We start from the raw sequence: 5,853 nt of genomic DNA on the forward strand, positions 1-5,853 counted from the left end.
GAAAATCTGACAGAAATTTTCGAAAAGGAAGGAGACATGGCCAAAAATAATGACAATGCAAGGAAGATGCTTGGTGACTTTACTGCACCAAATTCAAATTTACATGGAAGAAGCATCTCAATCCCTGCCATTGGAGCAAACAATTTTGAGCTTAAACCTCAATTAGTTTCTTTGATGCAACAGAACTGCAAGTTTCATGGACTTCCATCCGAAGATCCTTTTCAGTTCTTAACGGAATTCTTGCAGATCTGTGATACTGTTAAGACCAATGGGGTTGATCCCGAGGTCTACAGGCTTATGCTTTTCCCATTTACTGTAAGAGATAGAGCTAGAGTATGGTTGGACTCTCAACCTAAAGATAGCCTGAACTCTTGGGATAAGCTGGTCACGGCTTTCTTAGCCAAGTTCTTTCCTCCTCAAAAGCTTAGCAAGCTTAGAGTGGATGTTCAAACCTTCAGACAGAAAGAAGGTGAATCCCTCTATGAAGCTTGGGAGAGATACAAGGAACTGACCAAAAAGTGTCCTTCTGACATGCTTTCAGAATGGACCATCCTGGATATATTCTATGATGGTCTGTCTGAGCTATCAAAGATGTCACTAGACCATTCTGCAGGTGGATTCATTCACCTAAAGAAAACGCCTGCAGAAGCTCAACAACTCATTGACATGGTTGCAAATAACCAGTTCATGTACACTTCTGAAAGGAATCCTGTGAATAATGGGACGCCTATGAGGAAGGGAGTCCTTGAAATTGATACTCTGAATGCTATATTGGCTCAGAATAAAATATTGACTCAACAAGTCAATATGATCTCTCAGAGTCTGAATGGATTGAAGGAATCATCCAACAGTACTAAAGAGGCATCTTCTGAAGAAGAAGCTTATGATCCTGAGAACCCTGCAATAGCAGAGGTGAATTACATGGGTGAACCCTATGGAAACACCTATAATCCCTCCTAGAGAAATCATCCAAATTTCTCATGGAAGGATCAACAAAAGCCTCAACAAGGCTTTAATAATGGTGGAAGAAACAGATTTAGCAATAGCAAGCCTTTTCCATCATCCACTCAGCAACAGACAGAGAGTTCTGAGCAGAATCTTTCTAGCTTAGCAAATATAGTCTCTGATCTATCTAAGGCCACTGTAAGTTTCATGAATGACACACGGTCCTCCATTAGGAATTTGGAGGCACAAGTAGGCCAGCTGAGTAAAAGAGTCACTGAAACTCCTCCTAGTACTCTCCCAAGCAATACAGAAGAGAATCCAAAAAGAGAGTGTAAGGCCATTGATTTAACCATTATGGCCGAACCTACAAGGGAGGGAAAGGACGTGAATCCCAGTGAGGAAGACCTCCTGGGACATCCAGTGATCAACAAGGAGTTCCCCTCTGAGGAACCAAAGGAATCTGAGGCTCATCTAGAGACCATAGAGATTCCTTTGAGCCTCCTTATGCCATTCATGAGCTCTGATGAGTATTCTTCTTCTGAAGAGAATGAAGATGTTACTGAAGAGCAAGTTGCCAAGTACCTTGGTGCAATCATGAAGCTGAATGCCAAATTATTTGGTAATGAGACTTGGGAAGATGAACCTCCCTTGCTCATCAATGAACTAAGTGATCTGGATCAACTGAGATTGCCTCAGAAGAAACAGGATCCTGGAAAGTTCTTAATACCTTGTATCATAGGCACCATGACCTTTGAGAAGGCTCTATGTGACCTTGGATCAGGGATAAACCTCATGCCACTCTCTGTAATGGAGAAACTGGGAATCTTTGAGGTGCAAGCTGCCAGAATCTCATTAGAGATGGCAGACAACTCAAGAAAACAGGCTTATGGACAAGTAGAGGACGTGCTAGTAAAGGTTAAAGGCCTTTACATCCCTGCTGATTTCATAATCCTAGACACTGGGAAGGATGAGGATGAATCCATCATCCATGGAAGACCCTTCCTAGCCACAGCAAGAGCTGTAATTGATGTGGACAGAGGAGAATTGATCCTTCAACTAAATGAGGACAACCTTGTGTTTGAAACCCAAGGATTTCCTTCTGTAACCATGGAGAGGAAGCATGAAAAGTTTTTCTCACTGCAGAGTCAACCAAAGCCCCCACAGTCAAACTCTAAGTTTGGTGTTAGGAGGTTCCAACCTTGCTCTGATTATCTGTGAGGCTCCATGAGAGCTCACTGTCAAGCTATTGACATTAAAGAAGCGCTTGTTGGGAGGCAACCCAATGTTATCTAATTATATTTATTTATTTTCCATTGTTATTTTATGTGTTCTTTAGGTTGATGATCATGTGAAGTCACAAAAACTACTGAAAAATCAAAAACAGAATGAAAAATAGAATGAAAAACAGCACACCCTGGAGAAGAACAGTTTGGCGTTTAAACGCCAGAAACAAGCATCTGTCTGGCGTTTAACGCCAGAAACAGGCACCAAGCTGGCGTTTAACGCCAGAAACAAGCATCTACCTGGTGTTAAACGCCAGAACAGAGCATGGAAGTGGCGTTTAACGCCAGAAATAGGCAGCAGTCTGGCGTTAAATGCCAGGATTGCATGTATAGGGCGTTTTACACGTCTAAAGGGTACAAGGATAAAAAATCCTTGATACCTCAGGATCTGTGGACCCCACAGGATCCCCTCAGGATCTGTGGACCCCACAGGATCCCCTCAGGATCTGTGGACCCCACAGGATCCCCACCTAACCCTATTTTCTCCTCTTCACACCTTTTCATAACTCTCTTCCCCAAATGCCCTTCACCAATCACTTCAATCACTCTTTCCCATCACCCCCTCACCACTCACATCCATCTTCTCTTCCCCATAAACCCCACTACCTTCAAATTCAAAATATTTTCCCTCCCAAACCCAACCATAAAATGGCCGAACCCTAAAACCCTCCCCACTTCTATATAAACCCCTCATTCCTTCTTCTATTTCACACAACACAACCCTCTTTTCTTCCACTTGGCCGAAACTTACTCTCTCTCCGTCTCCTCCATTTCTCTTCTTCTTCTACTTCTTTCTTTCTTCTTTTGCTCGGGGACGAGCAAACATTTTAATTTTGGTGTGGTAAAAGCATTGCTTTTTGTTTTTCCATAACCATTTATGGCACCTAAGGCCAGAGAAACCTCTAGAAAGAGGAAAGGGAAGGCAATTGATTCCACCTCTGAGTCATGGGAGATGGAGAGATTCATCTCAAATGTCCATCAAGACCACTTCTATGAAGTTGTGGCCAAGAAGAAAGTGATCCCTGAGGTTTCTTTCAAGCTCAAAAGGAATGAGTATCCGGAGATCCGACTTGAGATTCAAAGAAGAGGTTGGGAAGTTCTCACCAACCCCATTCAAGAAGTCGGGATCCTAATGGTTCAAGAGTTCTATGCAAACGCATGGATCACTAGAAACCATGATCAAAGTGTGAACCCGAATCCAAAGCATTGGCTTACCATGGTTTAGGGGAAATACTTAGACTTCAGTCCGAAAAATGTAAGGCTGGCGTTCAACTTGCTAATGATGGAAGAGAACGCATGCCCCTACACAAGATGGGTCAACTTTGATCAAAGGTTGGACCAAGTCCTCATAGATATATGTGAGGAAGGAGCTCAATGGAAAATTGACTCAAGAGGAAAGCCGGTTCAATTAAGAAGGCATGACCTCAAACCAGTGGCTAGGGGATGGCTAGAGTTCATTCAACGCTCAATCATTCCTACTAGTAACCGGTATGAAGTTACTATAGACCGGGCCATCATGATCCATAGTATCATGATTGGAGAAGAGGTGGAAGTTCATGAGATTATACCTCAAGAACTCTATAAGGTGACTGACAAGTCCTCCACTTGGGCAAGGTTAGCCTTTCCTCACCTCATATGCCACCTCTGCAATTCAGCTGGAATTGACATAGAGGGAGATATCCTCATTGAAGAGGATAAGCCCATCACTAAGAAAAGGATGGAGCAAACAAGAGATCATGGACCTCAACATGAGCATGAGGAGATTCCTCACCATGAAATCCCTGAGATGCCTCAAGGGATGCATTTCCCTCCATAAAACTATTGGGAACAAATCAACACTTTCCTAGGAGAATTAAGTTCCAACATGGGACAACTAAGGGTGGAGCACCAAGAGCACTCCATCATCCTCCATGAAATTAGAGAAGATCAAAGAGCTATGAGGGAGGAGCAAGAAAGACAAGGAAGAGACATAGAGGAGCTCAAGAGCACCATTGGTTCTTCAAGAAGAGGAAGACGCCACCCTCACTAAGGTGGACTCATTCCTTAATCACCTTTTTTATTTATTTTCCTGTTTTTCGATTTTTTGAGCTTTATGTTTATTTATATTTGTGTCTTATTACATGATCATTAGTGTCTAAGTGTCTATGTCTTAAAGTTATGAATATGAATCCATCACCTCTCTTGAATGAAAAATGTTTTAAAAACAAAAGAACAAGAAGTACATGGTTTCGAATTCATCCTTGAAACTAGTTTAATTATTTTGATGTGGTGGCAATACTTTTTGTTTTCTGAATGTATGCTTGAACAGTGCATATGTCTTTTGAATTTGATGTTTATGAATGTTAAATATGTTGGCTCTTGAAGAATAAGGAAAAAGGAGAAATGTTATTTGACAATCTGAAAAATCATAAAAATGATTCTTGAAGCAAGAAAAAGCAGTGAATACAAAAGCTTGCAGAAAAAAATGGCAAAAAAAAAAGAGAAAAAAAAAGCAAGCAGAAAAAGCCAAAAGCTCTTTAAACCAAAAGGCAAGAGCAAAAAGCCAATAGCCCTTAAAACCAAGAGGCAAGGGTAATAAAAAGGATCCAAGGCTTTGAGCATCAGTGGATAGGAGGGCCTAAAGGAATAAAATCCTGGCCTAAGCGGCTAAACCAAGCTGTCCCTAACCATGTGCTTGTGGTGTGAAGGTGTCAAGTGAAAAATTGAGACTGAGCGGTTAAAGTCAAGGTCCAAAGCAAAAAGAAGAGTGTGCTTAAGAACCCTGGACACCTCTAATTGGGGACTTTAGCAAAGCTGAGTCAAAATCTGAAAAGGTTCACCCAGTTATGTGTCTGTGGCATTTATGTATCTGGTGGTAATACTGGAAAACAAAGTGCTTAGGGCCACGGCCAAGACTCATAAAGTAGCTGTGTTCAAGAATCAACATACTGAACTAGGAGAATCAATAACACTATCTGAATTCTACGTTCCTATAGATGCCAATCATTCTGAACCTCAATGGATAAAGCGAGATGCCAAAACTATTCAAGAGGCAAAAAGCTACAAGTCCCGCTCATTTGATTGGAGCTAAGTTTCATTGATATTTTGGAATTTATAGTATATTCTCTTCTTTTTATCCTATTTGATTTTCAGTTGCTTGGGGACAAGCAACAATTTAAGTTTGGTGTTGTGATGAGCGGATAATTTATACGCTTTTTGGCATTGTTTTTACATAGTTTTCAGTATAATTTAGTTAGTTTTTAGTATATTTTTATTAGTTTTTAATTAAAATTTACATTTCTGGACTTTACTATGAGTTTGTGTGTTTTTCTATGATTTCAGGTATTTTCTGGCTGAAATTGAGGGACTTGAGCAAAAATCAGATTCAGAGGTTGAAGAAGGACTGCAAATGCTGTTGGATTCTGACCTCCCTGCACTCAAAGTGGATTTTCTGGAGCTACAGAACTTCAAATGGCTCAATCTCAATTGCGTTGGAAAGTAGACATCCAGGGCTTTCCATCAATATATAATAGTCTATACTTTGATTAAGGATAGATGACGTAAACTGCCGTTGAACTTCAGTTCCATGCTGCATTCTGGAGTCAAACGCCAGAAACAGGTTGCAAAGTGGAGTTAAATGCCAGAA

General features: G+C 41.0%; 1 non-coding gene across 1 annotated transcript; it reads right to left on the minus strand.

Moving 5' to 3' along the window:
- Positions 1-429: 429 nt before the first annotated feature.
- Positions 430-537, minus strand: LOC148565371 (small nucleolar RNA R71). Its single transcript, XR_015885292.1, has one exon. It is a non-coding gene; the product is annotated as a small nucleolar RNA R71 (small nucleolar RNA).
- Positions 538-5,853: the final 5,316 nt, after the last annotated feature.

Source organism: Arachis ipaensis, chromosome B5 (genome assembly GCF_059453495.1).
Source record: "Arachis ipaensis isolate K30076 ecotype BB chromosome B5, ASM5945349v1, whole genome shotgun sequence".
NCBI lineage: Eukaryota > Viridiplantae > Streptophyta > Magnoliopsida > Fabales > Fabaceae > Arachis > Arachis ipaensis.